Below are 20,912 nucleotides of genomic sequence, written 5' to 3'. Positions count from 1 at the left end.
TAAGCTATAGATAAAGAATTACGTGCTTTATTCACTCTGACTCTTGTTTCAAAGTGATTTGGGTTATGTGTGACCACTTTTATCCTATTACTTTAGTTAATTAAGAATCAATAATAAAAAAGCTTAGAAAAAAAATAATTGAAACTAACAGATAGACTCCTAAGGCTTAAAATCATTTAGGCAAATGTGGAAGGAAACATAAGAGATAGCATCAACAATAAACTCGTGTTTGTGTGATGTCTGTCAGTAAGTGTAATTGAAATTTAGTACCTTCCAGTTTATTATGTGATAGTGGTTATTGCTATATTTTATTTTCTTTTATATTTCTCAGTCTCTTTTCTGTTACTTTGTTTCAATACTAAATAATTTTTACTTTTTTGTTGTTAATGTCTTTTATTTTCGTTGTTGCTGTATTACATTCTATTTTTTTATAATGTTTTATTTTTTCCATTATAGCTGGTACATTCTGTTTTTAATTGTAGTGATAACACACTTATCTTACAAAAATGTAAGAGAGTAGTTTACATAACTATCCTGATATTGGCCAAGATTTTCTTAACGTGGATGGCATGAATGAGACATTACTGGTTATAGGCTTATTCTTATGCTGGTATCTTTCCATTTAAATGTAATTAAAATCAGGTACCACATTAGTTTTTTATACTCTGCATTTTTCTTAGTAATCAATAAGTAGATTATTTCTTCATATTATTTATTCTTTTGATAAACCAACATATGTAGAATCAGTTCTTTATCAGCTCTAGTTTGGTTATCAATTTATACTTAGATTCTCAACCTCTACCTAGTTGGAAGACACATTTCTGAATGGTCTTTTGTGCCATAACTTAGTTTATGGTTAGAAAACACAATATCATTAATGTTTATATTAAAGCAAAACACAGGAAAATAAGTTTTAGAAAATGAATTATCAAATAACTTACTGTAAAATTTTCTAGCACTTAAATGATTCATATTTATTAGTCTATTGTAGACTATTCTGGAAAAATTAGATTTTGAAAGAATGAAGTTCTTTTAGTTGCTTTTAAAAATGTTATCTTTTATTATTTTCAGTTTGATACATAAAAAAGAATGTGTGCACTTTTCAAAGCATAGTAATAAAATAAACATCCATGAATCTACCACCCAAACTAAGAACCAGAATATACGGTTATATTTCTTGAATTTACCTGTGAGCTCCATGCCTCTTGCACTCATATGCCTCTTTCACAGTAGTAAATACTACACAGAATTTTCACTTTAACATTCCTTTCTTTTTTTTTTTTTTTACGTGACTTTGATCCTTTATTTCAATATGCTAACTTTCTGAGTTACTCAGTCTCTCTGACCCCCTCTTCAATCTGCTGTGAGATTCTAGGGATTGTTGAAAATATAAAAGCTCATCTAGTCATCTATCGCTTCTCCTTTATTTATTACCATAATGTCCTGTACTTCATGTTTAACCCTTGTACCTTTGTATTTAATGCAACTGAGCACAACCACCTATTACCCTTACACACTGATGTCGTCTATTGACCTCTTGGATTGCCATTTTATTCACTGAAGCATTTTATTCACTGGACCTTAGTCTTCCTCTTTGTTACAGTTCCTGCCATCAGCCTGAATGATGTTAGCCAGTGATCTATTCAGTAACCACTCACTTCCCTGACTCTCAAATTGGAGGTAGTGAACTTTATCCCCAGTTCTACTTCAGTCACTCACTCCTATGCCATGCTCTCAATATTATCATCATTTGCCATTGTTCCAACCTTGAGATCTTTTTTTTTTCTAATAAAAAAAAAGTTTAATCTTTAGACAATGTTTAAAGGTTACTTCCCATTTACAGTTATTATAAGATAGTTTGCTCTTGGACAAGAACTACACATGGTTCTTTCTTATTCTTTTATTGAGTTACTTCTAACTCACTAGTTCTTTTATCTCCACTCTCTTCATCTCTTCACATTTCCCAATTAGTCTTCTCTTTTCTTAACTTACATCTTTAGAGGCTGAGTCCGTTCTCAGAAATATCCTCGATTCCCTTGCTACATTCTTCTTCTTTTACCTTTTTGACAAAGTCCAAATCTGAAATAATCTCTTTCTCTTGCCCAATGATTTTTGATCTAAATCACCCAATTCTCCCTAAATATCTACTTGAGAAAAAATAACTGGAAACTTAAATGAAAAAGCGACCTCTTTATTGAGGATTGTGAAAAGAATAAAAAGAAATTGGCACCAACCTTCTGAGTATGCAGTTTCCCAGTCTAGATTTCAAGGTGTCATTTACAATCATGGTCTGGGATTTCCCCTTCTGTGAATAAATATATGTTAATAGTTTGAAGTAGACCATAGTCTGGCTGTATGAAATCTGGATTTTTCTGAATAGAATAAATGTAGTAAATTCAACATGGCACCCCCAGTATGTGAACAATTAGGACCATTGGTTTCTCTAACGCAAGTTTGTAAAATGAAAAATTATGAGTGTGCTCTCTTTGAAATATATGAATGGAAGCTTAAATAATGTTTGCTAAACTTCTTTTACATTACCTTAGGAAACTAATATTAAATAATAGTAGAAATCAAAACTTTTTTCTTCTGGCCAGATTGTGCTGACTGGTACAAAATTATCTCTGATTCATTGTGTATTTTGAAACATATTCAGCGTTTAAGGAGTTCCTGTCTTAGTGCAGCAGAAACGAATCCGACTGGGAACCATAAGGTTGCGGTTTGATCCCTGATGTCACTGATTGGGTTAAGGACCTAGCGTTGCCATGAGCTGCAGTGTAAGTTGCAGACCCTGCTCAGAACTGATGTTGCTGTGGCTGTGGCGTAGGCTGGCAGCTGTAGTTCAATTGGACCCCTAGCCTAGGAACCTCCATATGCCGCAGGTGTGGCCCTAAAAAGTAAAAAAAAAATTTAAGGAAACATATTTAGAATGAATGTCATGTTTTCATGCATCAATATCTCTTTAAAATATATTTAAATAAATATATTTTATATTTAAAAATTTACCGCATACCCTACTTTTTAAAAATAGATGTATCTCTTATATATAAAAATTTAGGAGTTCCTCTTGTGGCTAAGCAGGTTAAGGACCTGACTAGTATTCAAGAGGATGCAGGTTCAATCACTCAGTGTGTTAAGGATCTTGCATTGCCAAAAGCTGCAAGCTAGGTTGCAGATGCAGCTTGGATCTGGTGTTGATGTGGCTGTGGCATAGGCTGGCAGCCGCAGCTCCAATTCAACTCCTAGCCTGGGAACTTCCATATGCCACGGGTGCAGCCCTAAAATGAATGAATGAATGAATGAATGAATGAATAAAATGAAAAAATAAAAATTTATCCCCATACCCTACCCTTTTCCTTAGTATTTATCTCTACTTAAAGCTATACACAGCATATTAAGGAGTCACTGACACTGATGGCGAACAGTATAGCAACTTTTACATAAAGATGTGATACAAGAGACAAGAACTAAGCTACGTCTTGAAGAATTATAATTATTTAGATTTATATGAAAGTAAGGTAGTATGTTGGTGGAATTTTAAAGACATGTATGAGCAAAGTTACTAAAGTAATAAACAGCATGTTTTATTGCTGTTGGGGCATTATCCATAAAGGCTAGGAAGAGCAAGAAATGAATCTGGAATGATAGAGATGAATATGAACACTATATTCATATTCGTAATGATTATGAATAATCAGGTATGCTCCGTTATGGAGCTTAGATCTAAGACTGTAAGTGATAGAAGTACTTTGAAGCATTTTAGTTTGTAGAAGGATATAATGTATTTAATCACTCTAGAATAATTATTCTAGCGATTATGTAGATATTTGCTTTGAGAGAAAGGGGTCTGGAAAAGAAAAGCATATGTTAATGTATTTCCCTTGGTCTAGAATAGCAGAAACTCTTTGAGGGCCTGAACTAAGTAAGGTAATAGACGGAGAGTTAAAAGATGAGAGTTAATCAATTAAAATCAGTAAAACTTGGTAAACAAATTTGGGTGTTGAGGGGGAGCAAAGAGTCAAGAAACACTCCTAGTTTTATACTTGGGTAATGGGGTGCTTGTGCATCCTTAACAAAGATCAGGGGAATGGGAATTGTTAGAAGAAGAATCAGTTTAGGTGAGAGATGGGTTCAGTTTTGGAGTTATTGAAAGGGCTAAGGGGAAACCTCTAGCAAGGATAAATAATTTATAATAATAACTTTTAAAAAACTTTAAGAAGTTAAGATTACATAGAGCAATTTGGGAGTAAGTTAATTTACTACTAGAGGGTGATAGCCACAAAAATGAAAGTGAAATCACCAGAGAGACTACCCTTGAGGGCCAAGGAATTGTCCTCTTGCCAGGGGAACATTCGCATTTGAGTAGTAGAAAGAGGAAGAGAAGCTTCTGAAGGGCATAGTGAAGGAAGAATGAGAAAAGTAAGAAGAATAGAGATAAAATAATAGGGTTTTTTTTTGTAATTTTGGCAAGGCAGTATGTTTATTTATTTCTTAATCCAATGAATTTTATTATGTTTATAGCTGTACAACCATTATCACAGCCTGATTTTAGAACATTTCCACCCCAAATCCCCCCTCCATTCCTCCCAGGCAACCTGTCCTCTGCGGTAAACATAAGTTTTTCAAAGCAGGATAAATTCTAGATCCATTCATTTTGCTGCAGATGCCATTATTTCATTCTTTTTTGGCAGAGTAATATTCCATTGTATATATGTACAACATCTTTATCCACTCTGCTGTCGATGAAGATTTAGGATGCCTCCATGTCTTGGCTATTGTATATAGTGCTGCAGTGACCATTGGGGTATCTTTTCAAGTCATGGTTTTCTCCAGATAGATGCCCAGGAGTAGGATTGCTGAATCATATGGTAATTGTACTTTTAGTTTTTTGAGGGATCACCATATTGTTTTCCATAGTGGTTGCACCAGTTTACATTCCCACCAACAGTCTAAGAGGGTTCTTTCTCACACCATCTCCAGCATGAATTGTTTGTAGACTTTGTAATGATGGACTTTCTGGCTGGTATAAGATGGTACCTCACAGTAGTTTTGATTTGCATTTCTCTAATAACTAGTGATATAGAGCATCTTTTCATGTGTTTTTTTGGCCATCCGTTTGCCTTTTTTGGAGAAATGTCTGTTTAAATCTTCTACCCATTTTTTTTTTTGATGGGGTCGTTTCTTGCTTTTTTTTTTGATATTGAGCTGCAGGAGGTATTTATATATTTTGGAATTTAATCCCTTGTCAGTCGCTTCATTTGCAAGTAGTTTCTTCTATTCTGTGAGTTGTCTTTTTGTTTTATTTAGTATTTCCTTTGCTGTGCAAAAGCTTTTTTTTTTTTTTTGTCTTTTGTCTTTTTGTTGCTATTTCTTGGGCCGCTCCCACGGCATATGGAGGTTCCCAGGCTAGGGGGCGAATCAGAGCTGTAGCCACCAGCCTACGCCAGAGCCACAGCAACGCGGGATCCGAGCCGCGTCTGCAACCTACACCACAGCTCACCGCAACGCCGGATCGTTAACCCACTGAGCAAGTGCAGGGACCGAACCCGCAACCTCATGGTTCCTAGTCGGATTCGTTAACCACTGCGCCACGACGGGAATTCCCTGAAAAGCTTTTAAGTTTAATTATGTCCCATTTGTTTATTTTTGTTTTTACTGTCATTACTCTAGTAGGTGGACCTGAGAAGATATTGCTGTGGTTTATGTCAGTGAGTGTTTGGCCCATATCTTCCCCTAATAATTTTATATCTGGTCTTATGTTTAATTCATTTTGAGTTTAATTTTATCTGGTCTTTAATTCATTTTGAGTTTATTTTTGTATGTGGTGTTAGGGAGTGTTCTAATTTCATTCTTATACATTGAAGCTGTCAAGTTTTCCCAGCACCATTTATTGAACGGACTGTCTTTTCTCCATTGTATTTTCTTGCCTCCTTTGTCATAGATTAGTTGACCATAGGTGTGTGGGTTTATTTCTGTGCTTTTTGTCCTATTCCATCAATCTATATTTCTGTTTTTGTGCCAGTACTATACTGCTTTGATGACTATAGTTTTGTAGCATAGTCTGAGGTCAGGAAGCCTATTCCTCCAGCTCCATTTTACATTCTGAGGATTGCTTTGGCTATATGTGGTCTTTTTGTGTTTCCAAACAAATTTTAAAATATTTTGTTCTAGTTCTGTGAAAAATTCCATTGGTAATTTTTTTGATAGGGATTGCATTGAATCTGTAGATTGCTTTGGGTAGTATAGTCATTTTGACAATATTCATTCTTCCAATGCAAGAGAATGGTGTATCTTTTCATCCATTTGTGTTTATTTGAGATTTTTATTGTCTCCTGAGGTAAGCTTGTATTGCTATAAACTTCTCTCTTAGAACTGCTTTTGCTGCATCCCATAGCTTTTGGATTGTTAGGTCTTTGTTACCATTTGCTTCTGGGTATTTTTTTAATTTCCCCTTTGATTTCTTCAGTGATCCATTGTTTGTTTAGTAGCAAGTTGTTTAGTCTCCACGTGTTTATGTTTTTTGCAGCTTTTTTCTTGTTGATTTCTAGTCTCATAGCATTGTGATCAGAAAAGATGCTTTATGATTTCGGTTTTCTTAAATTTATCGAGGCTTGATTTGTGGCCCAGAATTTCATCTATTCTAGAGAATGTTAGGTGTGTACTTGAGAAGAACGTTATTCTGCCGCTTTTTGAACAAATATTCTATAAAGTCTATCTGGTCTAATGCATAATTTAAAGCCTGAGTTTCCTTGTTAATTTTCTGTCTGGGTGATCTATCCATTGCTCTAAGTGGGGTATTATCCCCCACTATTATTGTGTTATTGCCAATTTCTCCTTTTAAGGCTGTTAGCAGTTGTCTTATATATTGAGGTACTTCTATGTTGAGTGCATATGTATTCACAATTGTTATATCTTATTCTTGGGTTGATCCTTTGATCATCATGTAATGTCCTTCTTTATGTCTTATAACTTTATTTTAAGGTCTATTTTGTCTGATATGAGTATCACTACTTTACCTTTCTTTTGATTTCTGTTTCCATTGAATTTTTTTTTTTTCCTGTCCTCTCACTTTCATTTTGTATGTGCCCCTAGAACTGAAGTGGGTCTCCTGAGGGCAGCATATATATATATATATATATATATATATATATATATATATATATATATACATATACATATATATATATATATGGCTCTTGTTTTTCTATCCATTCAGCCAATCTGTCTTTGGTTGGGGCATTTAGTCCATTTACATTTCAGGTAGTTATTGATATACATGTTCTTATTGTCCTTTGGCTAATTGTTTTGGATTTGTTTTTGTTGATCTTTTTTCTTCCCGTCTTCACTTGTTCTGTTCTCTTGTGGTTTGATGACTATCTTTAGTATTGTGTTTGGATTTCTTTGTATTTGTGTGTGTATCTATTGTAGATTTTTGGTTTGTAGTTACTATGATGTTTTAAATCTATATATATATGATCTCTCTATATATATACAACATTGTTTTAAGTTGTTTCTGGTCTCTTAATTGCAAATGCATTGCCGGTATCCTGCATTTGTACCCTCCTCTTCTCATGATTCTGGTTTTGGTAGCATTATTTGCATGTTCTTCTGCCTCCTGTATTCTGCTGTTGGATTCTTCTAGTGAATTTTTTATTTTAGCCATTATATTTAGCATCGTTGTGTGCTTCATCTTTAAATCTTCTATTTCTTTGTTCAGTGTTTCTTGTAACTTATCAATCTTTGTCTCCAGTTTATTTCCAAGATCTTGAATCATCTTTACTAGCATTAGTCTAAAGTCTTTTTCATGGAGGTTGTCAATCTCCAGATCACTTAGCTGTTTTTCTGTTTTTTTTGTTTGTTTGTTTGTTTTTTTCCCTTGTTCCTTCATCTGTCTCATTGATTTCTGCCTTTTCATTTTGTATAGATTTTTGTTTGGTCTCCTTTTTGCAGGTAATAGGTTTGTAGCCTCTCATGCTTCTGATGTCTGTCCCCTTGTGGCTGAAGTTGGTACAGGGACTTTTGCAGGCTTCCTGATGGGAGGAACTGGTGCCTTACCACTGGTAGGTGGAGCTGATTCTTATCCCTCTGATGGGTGAGATTGTGTCTATGGGTGATTAAAGGTGTCTGTGGGCCTATAGGGACTTTAAGCAGCCTATTTGCTGATGAGTGGGGCTGTGTTCCCCCCTTGTTTGTTGTTTGGCCTGGGACTTCTCAGCCTTGATGGTTAAGGCAGATTTTTCCAAAGTTACCACCTCCAGTGGAGTTCACACCAATCAATATACCCAAGACCTCTGCCTCCAATGTCCTTTCCTCACAATGAGCCACAGCCACCCGCCTGTTTTCTCAGGAGATACTCCAAGATCTGCATGTAGGTCTGACCCAGCTTTTTATGGAGTCTCTGCTTTTCCCTGGGACCCAGTGCAAAAGAAAACCTGAGTTCACTCTTCTAGAGTTGAGTCTATTTCCCCCAGTCCTGTGGCGCTCCTGTGCACAAGCCCTGCTGGCCTTCAATGCCAGATGCTCCAAGGGTTCCTCCTCCCAATGCCTGACCCCCGGGCATGGGAACCTGACATGGGGATTGGAACTCTCACTCCTGTGGGAGAGCCTCTGCAAATGTTATTTTCCAGTCTGTGAATTGTCCACCTGTTGGGTGTGGGATTGCTTATACTGTGTAAGTGCCCCTCCTGCCATCTCATCCCTTCTTCTTTGTCTTTTGGTGTAGGATATCTTTTTTGACAGTTTCCAGTCTATTTTGTTTTTGGTTGTTTGGCAGTTGGTTGCAATTTTGATGTTTTCATGAGAGAAGGTGAGCTCCACTCCTTTTGTTCCTCCATCTTAATTCCATCCCAAGGCTAAAATCCGGTAGAGAGTTTTAAGAATGGAGAAATAATGTCAACAGTAAAAATAATAAATGAAAAATACCTATTAGATTTGTCAAGTGAGAAGTCATTGGCAACCTTCCACCAAGGTTATTTCAAAAGGATGGTGGGGGTGGGGAGGCAGATTGCAATGGCGTGAGGCATGAGTGGGAGATAGAAAAATGAGTATATTAAGAGATTGTGGTGGAGAAATATTAGATAGCGATATGTGATATCAGAATAGGTTTCTTTCTTTCTTTCTTTCTTTCTTTCTTTCTTTCTTTCTTTCTTTCTTTCTTTCAGAATAGAAATTACATCCTTATTATAGGCTTGGAGGAAAGGATCCTTGAAGAATAAAAGGTAGGTTGGAAACAGAAAAAATGAAAGAGAGGATAACTAGAAGAAAGGTCTTAGAGCACTGGGTATGGCTAACCACACAGATGGAGTTTGTAAACATGTGGAAGCTCTTATTTACCATTTAGTCAGGAGGAAAATAGATGAGAGAGTTGACACTAAGTTTTTAAAATATGTTAAACTGAAGGCAGTTATGTTTGCCAACTTCCATTTTGTGGTTGCTGTAAATTGAGATTATCTAGTTGTTTTCATGAAAAATTCCTGAAAGTGGATTACAGAAGGCTGAATATGATGTTTGACTGAAAATGGGAAAGTTTAAAATAGTCATTGGGTAAAAAGTGATAGGAACTGATTAAATATAAGTAAAAGATTTTTGGTGATACCACCCTAGCAAATGTTAGAAACCATGAATTTGTAATGTGGAAACTTGTGTGAATGTATACTTTGCTTAAATGATACTCCATGGCCTGGATGTAGAAAAATCAGATTATGACCTTGAAACAGTTTTAGGGTTCTGGTAAAAGTATTTGGAAGATTTGGGATAAAAGGGAATCTGAGTGTTGGTATAGGAGTGGTTCAAATGATCAATCATAAAGTCTTCAATGGATAAGGAAGGAAGAAATGCAGAGAGGTTGCATATAGTGGCAGGAATCACTGGGACCAAATAACAAAAAGTATCAAATGGAGATCAAGTAAAATGAGAGTGAGATTATAAAACACCTGACGGAATTGATTGTCATCAGTTTGAGATATTGGAATTTAGCATTTCTGAGTTTAGTTTCATTAGATAAGATTCACAGTATTTCCCCAAGAGGGGGTGGTGATATAGCAAAAAGGTGAGGATTATTGAAGTTTTAAAGATCTAAGGGTTATGATTCAAAGTTATTGAACAGTTTTCTTCATGTGCATTGAAATCTAGCATTATCACAGAAATTACAGTAAAGAAGATGGCTGACAACCAATTCCCAAAATTATCAATGACTAAGGGATAGTGCTTGGATGTTGGATAGATTAGTAATCTGAATTAATAACAGATGTTACAACTAATTGGCATGCTTAATGGAAATAAGGACATGTACATTAAAGTGAGGGAGTAATGGCTAGAGTGTCTGTAGGGAGCCAGTCTCTCCTGAATCCATGGATAGAAAGGTGAAAAGAATCAGTAGCTTCTGTAGATGAAAATTACACTGGAAGAGGAGTCTGCAAGCTTAAGTTAGGGATATGCAGAAACCATTCTGCAGAAAGACTGATGGCATAAGGAAGTTAGTTAACAACGGGTAAAGATTCCTGAGAATATAGCTAAGATAATTAGAGAAGATTAAAATGGTACAAAAGAGAGTACAGGAGGTGAAGAATTTAGAGAGAAGAAGATATCCTGGGGAAATTGGGCTTGCCCTTTACATAATACTAAGAATTATAGAGATAAGATACTTAAATGTAAGTGATTTACCTCAAAGATCCTAAATTTATACTAAGTTGTTTTGGTTCCAGAACTGGGGGTTATTTTGGTGCCATAGTGGACTAATGTTCTGGGAAGGGTCTGACCTGGGGCTAGAGTAGTGCTGGGAGATGCTGTTGAATTTGAAGAGAGGCAGTAAATGGTCTTTTCTTAAGGTATCTTTGGCCATGACTAAGACCCTAATTAGAGAAAGAGTTCTGACAAAACTAGTGGAGTCAAAGGAGGGTGGAGATTTCTGTGTTGAATATAGAATATTTCCTTGTAGATTCTCCATCTGTGAAGTAGTACTGAGAGCCTTTAGTGAGTGTGATCAAATCCAGGTAATTCACACTGAGCTACCCCCCTTTTTGCCCCAGTGTCTTTGCATTGTTGTCAATTTTCTCTTTTCCTATCAGAAGCATTTTTCTTCTCCATCACAAATAATCGTCTATTTGTGTTTCAGACTGTAACCTTTCTTAACTACTCTGGAATGTTGCTTCATTAATTATTTCTTGTTTCTCTTGCATTTCAGACTCTCTTACTTTAACAATTTTGTTTTTCCTCAAATTGTTGTTAGGGAGACTGTTGAAATCTCCTAAATAAGACCTTTGTTCTATTCTGCCATGCTTTCAAGCTCCCTTAGGTGATTAATTTCTCTCTTACTTAGGTCATGTTACTTGACTATGTGTTTTTACACATACTTTCTCTATTCCTTCATCAGCTCCTAAGCTTTAACCATGTACAGTTTGACCTCTGCTTCTAGCACTTTATTTTAAATGATTTTATGCATGGTTATTAATTTGCTATACCTTTTTATACATATTTATCCTTGTTATGTCTTTGCATCTGTCATTATTAATTGCTTCTTTTTTTTTAGCCTCTCTACTGCAGTATTCTCTTGATTCTCATTCTAGACCATGATTATTCTTCCATTTCCTTTACTTCTTTCCTATTTCTCTTGTCCTCAGCTTCTTGACCATGTGTCAATCATAGTCATATTCAGTCATATTCAAATTCAATCATATTCAGTCATCTCTATGACTTTGGCCAAAACTTCTGATACCTAGTATAGTTCCTGCATAATATGTATGCAACAAATAGTGTTGCAAGAATGAACGAATCAATGAATAGTGAACTATTAATATAATACTGTGACTTCTTAAACTATTTTAATTCTCTGATTGACATCTGTAGAATATTCTTGTGGAAGTTCCTATTGTCACTCAGAGGGTTAAGAACCTGACTAGTATCCATGAGGATGTGGATTCAATCCCAGGCCTCACTCAGTGGGTTAAGAATCCAGCATTGCAAGCTGCCAAATAGGTCTTAGATGTGGCTTGGGTCTGGCATTGCTGTGGCTTTGGGGTAGGCTGGCAGAGGTAGCTCTGATTCAGCCCTAGCCTGGGAACTTCCATATGTCACAGGTGCATCACCCCCCCCAAAAAAAGAGAATATTCTTGAAAGACTTAACAAATTTAAGTCCAAACCTGAAGTTAACTCTCAAACATGACATAGAGAAAAAAAACCTATCCCTACTGTCAAAGAAGTTAATAGGTTTTAGAACCATGGAACTCAATTCAAAATATTCAGCTCAAAACATTTAATTTTGTGACTTTCAACAAGTTTCTGTGAGACTTAGTTTGCTTTTTTTCTAAAATGAGAGATGATAGATTATATAATTTCTGAGATTCCTTCTAATCTTAAATTTCTCTTTCTATGATTCAGTATCTTATATGTATTATATGTTTTGTACATTGTAATTTATGTTATCTAGACCTTCTTCTCTGTTTCCAACCTTTACTACATGTCAGCCCTTTCCTACTCTAATTCATTCCACATACTACTGCTGAATTCATCTTCTAATTTGTTATTTAAAAATTACCTTGGTTCAGAATCTTTTGGTCACTCTCATTAATGATTAAACTCTCTTAACTAAGCATTCAAGCTCTCTATAAACTGACTCGAAGCAACTTTTCTAACATCTTGCCACATTCTACTCTCTGTTATTTCTGGCATCCCCATTTAACTCTCTTTTTTCCTTCAACCATATTTATTGACCATTACAAAATTCTGTGTACAAAGTGACCTGGACCCGCTGCTTCAAAACATCATCTTTCTTACTAATATATTAATAGTTCAGTCCAAACAATGTCAGAGTACTTCACTCTAAAATTAGTAGAAAAATGTCCAATGCATGTTCAAAAAGGGGCCTAACTACTGGAGCTTTAATAACTCTTTAAGATAATTAACATAGGTAGACTCTAGTCCCAATGTCAGGCTGCTAGAGAACTGATAGGCGACGACAGCAGGCCATTTTGTGCAATGCCCTCGTGATGCCATTTTTTAGATAATGTTATTCCCATTATCCAATTCTAGACACACCACAGGAATATCATTGGGATCAGAGCTTAGTTCAGCTGTTTGCTAGACTAAAGTAGGTTTCACCTCCGCATGCTCACCTGACTGGATTCCATGGCAGTCCAGATAAAGTCATTGTGAATCTGTGAACAGGACTCTATCAATGTATGGATTCTTCCTTTTGTCCTCCAAGTTCTTCTTCAAAGTTGCCTCCATCCCACCCACGGTCCACCAGGCCCAGGACCCTGCAGCACATCACGTTCTTCTTCACTGCAGGTATCCCATTTGACTCTTTTTTTAATGATCTCTGTCTCTGCTGATATTTTTTCTAGCTTTTCATGCAGGAGATGTTCTCTATTTTTTCTAATATAGTCTTTTTCTTTTTTATGTTGTATTCTTCCTCCATACATATTTTTCTTTACATTCCTTTTTTTTATATTATTTTACATCATAGTTTGTCCCAGGAGATTGGATATAATTCCCTGTGCTATACAGTAGAACCTTACAGTCTATCCATTCTAAATGTAATAGTTTGCATCTACTGTCCCCAAACTCCCAGTCCTTCCACTCCCTCCCCAACCCCTTTGGCAACCACAAATCTGTTCTCTATGTCTGTGATCCTGCTTTTGTTTTTTAGATAGATTCATTTGTGAAATATGTTAGATTCCACATATAAATGATATCATATGGTATTTGTCTTTCTCTTTCTGAATGACTTCACTTAATATGATAATCCCTAGTTGCATCCATGTTACTGGGAATGACATTATTTCATTCGTTTTTTTGGCTGAGTAGTATTCCATTGTATAGATGTACCATATCTGGTTTTTGTTGTTGAGTTGAATGAGTTGTTTGTATATTTTAGAGATGAAGCCCTTGTCTGTTGAATCATTTACAAGTATTTTCTCCCATTCTATAGGTTCGTTTTGTTTTTTATGTTTTCCTTTGCTGTGCTAAAGCTTGTAAGTTTGATTAGGTCCCATTGGTTTATTTTTGTTTTTATTTCTATTGCCTTAGAAGACTGACCTAAGAAAACATTTGTATGGTATGTCAGAGAACGTTTTGCCCATGTTCTCTTCTAGAAGTTTAATGGTGTCATGTCTTATGTTTAAGTCTTTAAGCCATTTCGAGTTTATTTTTGCACATGGTGTGAAGAGTGTGTTCTAGTTAATTGATGCAGCTGTCCAGTTCTCCCAGCACCACTTGCCGAAGAGACTAGAATGAATTTTTCCCCATCTTATAGTCTTGCCTCCTTTGTCAAATGTTAATTGACCATAAGTATCTGAGTTTATTTCTGGGCTCCCTATTCTGTTCCATTGATCCTGTATGTCTATTTTTGTACCAGTACCACACTTTCTTGATTATCATAGCTTTGTAATATTGCCTAAAGTCTGGGAGAGTTATGCTTCCTGCTTTGTTGGGTTTATTTCCTCTCATGATTGTTTTGGCAGTTCTGGGTCATTTATGGTTTTGTGTAAATATTTGGATTATGTGTAGTAGTTCTGTGAAAAATGTCATGGCTATTTTGATAAGGATCACGTTAAATCTGTTGATTGCTTTGGGTAGTATGGCCATTTTATCAATATTAATTCCTCTAATCCAGGAGCGTGGGATAGGTTTCCATTTCTTTGAATCTTCTTTAATTTCCTTGATTAATGTTTTATAGTTCTCAGCATGTAAGTCTTTCACATCCTTGGTGAGATTTATAACTAGGTATTTAATTTTTTGCATATGATTTTAAGAGGAATATTTTATATTCCCTTTCTAATATTTCATTGTTAATATACAGAAATGCAACTGATTTCTGAATGTTAATCTTGTATCTTGCTACTTTGCTGAATTTGTTGATCAATTCGAGTAGTTTTGTGTGGAGTCCTTAGGGTTTTCTCTGTATAGTATCATGTCATCTGTGTATAGTGACAATTTCACCTCTTCTTTTCCAGTTTGTATACCTTATATTTCTTTAGTTTGTCTGGTTGCATTGGCTAGGCCTTCCAATACTGTGTTGAATAGCAGTGGTGAGAGTGGGCATTCTTGTATTATTCCAGATTTTACTGTGAAGACTCAGCTTTTCTCCACTGAGTATTATATTGGCTGTAGGTTTGTCATAAATGACTTTTATTATGTTGAGCTCTGTTGTCTCTATACCCACTTGGTAAGAGTTTTTATCATGAATAGATGTTGAATATTGTCAAGTGCCTTTTCCACATCTGTTGAGATGATCATGTGGTTTTTTTGACTTTTCTTTTGATAAAATATATTGCACTGATTGATTTTGCATATGTTTAACATCCTTGTGAAATTGGGATGAATCCCACTTAGTCATGGTGTAAGATTTTTTTTTATGTGTTGTTGGTTTCGGTTTGCTAAAATTTTGGTGAGAATTTTTGCTTCTATATTCATCAAAGATATTGGCCTATGATTTTCTCTTTTGTTGGTATCTTTGTCTGGTTTTGGTATTGGGGTGATGGTGGCTTCACAGAATGTCTTTGGGAGTGTTCCTTCGATCTTTTGGAAGAGTTTAAGAAGGATTGGTATAAGTTCTTCTTTGTTTTGTTTTTTTGGGGCTTTTGTTTTTGTTTTTTTACTTTTTAGAACCACTCCCGCAACATATGGAGGTTCCCAGGCTAGGGGTCTACTTGGAGCTACAGACGCTGGCCTATGCCACAGCCACAGCAATGCAGGATCCAAGCTGCATCTACAACCTATACCACAGCTCACGGCAACACCGGATCCTTGATCCACTGAGCAAGGCCAGGGATTGAACCCGCAACCTCAGAGTTCCTGGTCAGATTCCTTTCTGCTGCGCCATGATGGGAACTACAAGTTCTTCTTTGTATGTTTGGTAGAATTTGCCAATGAAGCCATCTGGTCCTGGGGTTTTGTTTGTTTGTTTGTTTAGGGAGTTTTTTAAAATTACATATTCAATTTCATTTTTAGCGAATGGTCTCTTCAAATTATCTATTTCTTCTTGATTCAGTTTTGGTGGCCTGTGTGTACCTAGAAAGTTGTCCATTTCTTCTAGGTTGTCAAGTTTGTTGATAATGTAATTGTTCATAGCATTCTCTTTCAATTTTTTGTATTTCTGCCATACTAGCTGAGATTTCTCCTTGTTCATTTCATATTTTGTTTATTCAGGTTCTCTCTCTCTCTTTTCTTCTTGGTGAGTATGGTCAGAAGACTCAATTTGACAAATTTGACAAAGTTTGTCAATTTTGTTTTCCCCTTCAAAGGATCAAACTCTTGGTTTTATTGATTTTTTTCTATTGCTTTTAAAATCTCTAATTTATTGATTTCCTCTCTGGTTTTTGTGCTTTTCTTTGTTCTGCTGACTTTATTTTTGTTCTTCTTTTGTTTGTTTTGTTTTGTTCTCCTTTTTCTGATTCTTTTTAGTGGTTAGTTAAGTTGTTGATTTCAGATTTTTCTTGTTTTTGAGGAAGGCCTGAATCACTATGAACTTCCCTCTAAGAACCACTTTTTTGGCATCCCATGGATTTTTTTATGGTTTTGTTTTTATTGTTATTTGTCTTGGGGTATTTTTAATTTCCTTTTTGATTTCCTCATTGACCCATTGGTTTTTTTAATGGCATGTTGTTTGGTTTCCATGTAGTCAGTTTTTCCTGTGGTTGATTTCTAGTTTCATGCCATTGTGGTCAGTGAAAATGCTTGAAATAATTTCTATACTTTTAAATCTGTTGAGGTTAGTTTTGTGTCCCAGTGCATGGTCAATCCTAGGGAATGTTACATGTGCACTTGAAAAGAATGTATATTCTGGTTTTTTTGGATGTAATATTCTGAAAATATCAGTTAAATCTATTGTGTTATTTAGGATGTCTGTTGCCTAATTGATTTTCTGTCTAGGAGATCTGTCCAGTGATGTGAGTGGGGTTTTAAATTCTCCTAGTATTACTGTATTCCCAACAATTTCTCCTTTTATGTCCATTAGTATTTGTTTTGTGTGTTGATGAGGGTAGTCCTCTTTTTGAATTGATACTTTTATCATTCACCAGTGTCCTTCATTATCTTTCTTTATGGCTTTGTCTTAAAGTCTGTTTTGTCTAATATGAGCATTGTGATTCCCACTTTCCTGTCATTTTCATTTCCATGAAATATCTTTTCCCATCCTGTCACTTTTAATCTGTGCTTGTACCTTGCCCTAAGGTGCATCTCTTGTAGGCAGCATATTGTAGACTCGTTTTTTCATCCATTTTGCCTCTCTCTGACTTTTGCTTAGAGCATTCGGTCCATTGATATTTAAGGTAATTATTGATATGTATTTACTGCCATTTTAAACCTTGTTTTCCAGTTGATTCTGTTTCTCCTTTGTTTCTTTCTTTTTCTTTTCGTGGTTTGATGATTTCCTTTTATTTTTTTGTTTTGTTTTTTGTTTTGGTATTTGTCAATCCCTGTGTCTGCTTGCTTTAGATTAATAGTTATATAGATTCAAACGCATTTTTAAAAAGTCTGATTTTCTTATTCTCCTTCCCCACATTTTATGATTTTGATGTCATTTTTTACACCTTCATTTTTATCCTTTTGCTCTTCTTTGTGTTTATCATCACTTTCACAAAGTATTGTTCCCCTTTTGATCTGTATACTGGCTTATTTAAGTGACTGTTTTCCAATTGTGAGTTCCTCCATCCTGTATTTTCTTACTTTCCTATTTAGAGGAAATCTTTCAATATTTCTTTTAGGATAGTTTTAGTATTGCTGCATTATTTTAGTTTTTCCTTGTCTGATAAATTCCTTATTTCTCCTTCTATTTTAAATGATAGTCTTGCTGGATACAGTATTCTGGGTTCCAAATTTTTCCCTTTTAGAAGTTTGAATATATATTATCACTCTCTTCTCACTTGTAGCAATTCTGTAGAGAAGTAAGCCAATGTCTTATGGAGTTCCCTTGTAATTAACTCTTTGTTTTTCTTCCACTGACTTTGGAATCGTTTCCTTTCCTTTAACTTTTGCCATTTTTATTATGTCTTGGTATAAGTTTGTATGGTTTCATCTTGTTAGGGACCTTCTGTGCCGTCTCTGTCTGGATATCTGTTTCATTCTTTATATTTGGGAAATTTTTAGTCATAATATTTTCAAATATATTTTCAATCTCCGTTTCTCTTTCTTCCCTTTCTGGGATGCCTATTATGTATAGATTGGAAGCTTTTTATTATCTTATACATCTCTTATGTTGCTTGCTTGCTTGCTTGCTTTTTCCCATTTTTCTTACTGTCTCCTGTCCTGATTGGGTGATTTCCATTATTCTGTCTTCCAAGTCACTTATTTGTTCCTCTGCACTACTCACTGTGCTGTTCAATCCCTTTAGCTTTTGTCTTGGCAAATTAATTTTCTAATTTTTCTTGGCTTCTCCGTATTGTTTCTAGTTCTTTTTAAAGTAATCTGCATTACTGTCAATAATCATTCTTAATGCTTTTATATTTTCATTATCTCCTTTTTGAACTGTGTCTGTCAGACTGTAAAGATCTTTTTCCTTATTTGCTCATTCAGAGGACTTCTCCTATATTTTTAACTTCATTTTGCCTATGTATTTTTTTTTCTCTGTGAATTTAGGGAAAAAATTATCTACTGTAGTCTTGGCTGGCTATTTTTATGTGGGGGTGTCCCTGGGTAGCGTGTGTGGGTCTACTACTCTTTGGTGTGAGGACACCCTTATGGTTTGGATGCTTACTATCTCTCTCCAGTGTGTGCAGGCTTGATAGTGGGTGTGCAGGTGCACAGTCTGCATGTGCTTCCAGGGAGATGGGGCAGTGGGTGGCATCTGGTCACTGGGCCTTTGGCAGTGGTAGCAACCCACAGAGAGGTGGGGGTGGTGGGCTGCACCTGGTTGCAGGGCTCTTAGCAGTGGCAGTGACCCCCAAGGAGCTGGAAACAGTACCCAAGACCCTTGTCAGATACAACAGTGGATGTATGCATTCCCAGGAAGGTGGAGGCAATAGGCAGTGCTCAGTTGCAGGGCCCTCTATGGTGGTCACACCTGGGGTTACTGAGGCAGCAGGTGGTGCCTGGTCATGGGACCCTCAATTGGACCCTCTGGAGTCCAAGGTGGTTGCAGCAGTTTTCACCCACCCCCGTAGCATGCACAAGAGTTATCCTGCTGCCTGAAAGCCCAGCTGCCTAGAGAAATAAGTGCCTATGGTGGTCAAACCTCTCTCCTCTTGCACTCCCCAACACTGGCACCTTGCTTCTCTGACAGGCCCAGGCTTCTTCCTGCCATCCCTAGGCCGAGGCATACCACTCCCTAGCTCCCTAAGATTGTTTCCACACAGCCAACCCTAGTCTTCTTCCTGGAATTGACCTCCAAAGCTGAAGCCTTAGCACTCAGCCTCCACTCGAGGGTCTTTGGCTGTAATGTGCTGGATGATTGTACTGATTGTCTATGTAGTGCTCTCTCTGCTTTGCCCTCCTCAGACTAGGTGCTGTGCTTTCATCCAAGGCTTTGAGACTCTCCTCTATACTGGCTGGTGCCTTCACCAGTCAGGAGGCCCCCCCTATGTATGGATTCCTTTCCTCTTTCATAGCTCCCTCTTAGTAGTGCTGGTCCTATCCTGACTTCTTTTTTTCTCTTCTCTCTCTCTTTTTATCCTCCATTTGTTCTACCCAGTTATGTGGAGGTTTTCTTGCCCTTTTTTAGAAGTCTGAGGTCTTCTGTCAGCATTCGGTAGATGTTCTGTGAGAATTGTTCCACATGCAGTTTTTGTTTTTTTTTTTTTTTTTTGATGTGTTTTTGGGAAAAGGTGGACTTCACATCCTACTCCTGCACCATATTGATTCCAGATCTCTAATATAATCTTTAACATACCAGTCATATAGTATTTTAAATTCTCCGCCTGATAATCTCAACATCTGTGACATCTCCGAGTCTGGCTCTCTTGATTGCTTTGTCTCTTGACAGTGGGCCATATTTTTATTGCCTTATGGTGTTTCTAGTAATTTTTTAATTACTATTAGACATCATGTCATCATTAGTGACTGAAGCAGATAGTATTTATGCCTGAAAATGTGCACACCTTTTGTTCTGTGTGTGTCTGTGTGTGTGTTTGGAAAGGGGGTAATCCATTCTCTGACTACTACCCCTATATGATTTGAACTGACATTATGAAGTAGCAGCTAAGGGCAGCAGGCAGCAATATACATGAGGAATTTCCACTATCCATGTAAAGCTAGCAAAACAAAAGGGATGATAGTGAATAGTTCAAAGTTGACCAATGAAACTGCCAAACGTGATGCTGAGATATTCTAGAACGAGTACCATGCCTCATCACATTTATTAATATCAGACAATGACAATGAATGATTTGGTTCTTTAGAGATACATCTTTAAGATTCATCTTTAAGATGTTTATTATTTTCAGAGTTCCTGTTGTAGCTCAGTGGGTTAAGAACCTGACTCGTATCCACGAGGATGCAAGTTCGATCCCTGGCCTTGCTCAGTGGCATAGGTCATGGTGCAGCTCAGATCTAGTGTTGCTGTGGCTGTGGCAGAGGCCAGAGGCTACAGCTGAGATTTAACACTTAACCCGGAAACGTCTATATACAACAGCTGCAGCCCTTAAAAAAAGTTTGTTATTTTATGGAATGTTTGAATAGATGGGAAGGGAAAACATAGAGCCAGTACCTTGGTGAAATAATTTGAATTTTTTTACAGTTGACAAGATCAACATCCACTGAAAATGAAAGCTACTTATTAGCAAAATAAGAATTTTGTAGATAGAAAGTGATAACTGTATTATTTCTCAGGACTTTGAAAATATATATTTTAAAGATGTATTAATTTGCTGCACATTAATTGTTGCTGAGTAAATAATCCTGCTTATTTGTGGTTTGGTTTCTGTCAGTTTTTGAAGTAAAAATTAACTAATAATGAGAATTATAACTACTTAATAAAATAC

The 20,912-nt window shown here is 36.2% G+C and overlaps 1 protein-coding gene and 1 pseudogene across 37 annotated transcripts in view; one reads left to right on the top strand and one right to left on the bottom strand.

Annotated features, from left to right (window-relative positions):
- The window catches only part of RIMS2 (regulating synaptic membrane exocytosis 2), a 621,959-nt gene that overhangs the window by 394,143 nt on the left and 206,904 nt on the right, over nucleotides 1-20,912 (top strand). The gene's annotated exons all lie outside the window — the stretch shown is intronic.
- Nucleotides 12,932-13,224, bottom strand: LOC125130016 (ragulator complex protein LAMTOR5-like; annotated as a pseudogene).

This window comes from Phacochoerus africanus, chromosome 6 (genome assembly GCF_016906955.1).
Source record: "Phacochoerus africanus isolate WHEZ1 chromosome 6, ROS_Pafr_v1, whole genome shotgun sequence".
In the NCBI taxonomy this organism is placed as follows: domain Eukaryota; kingdom Metazoa; phylum Chordata; class Mammalia; order Artiodactyla; family Suidae; genus Phacochoerus; species Phacochoerus africanus.
This window is presented reverse-complemented; position numbering and strand designations above follow the sequence as displayed.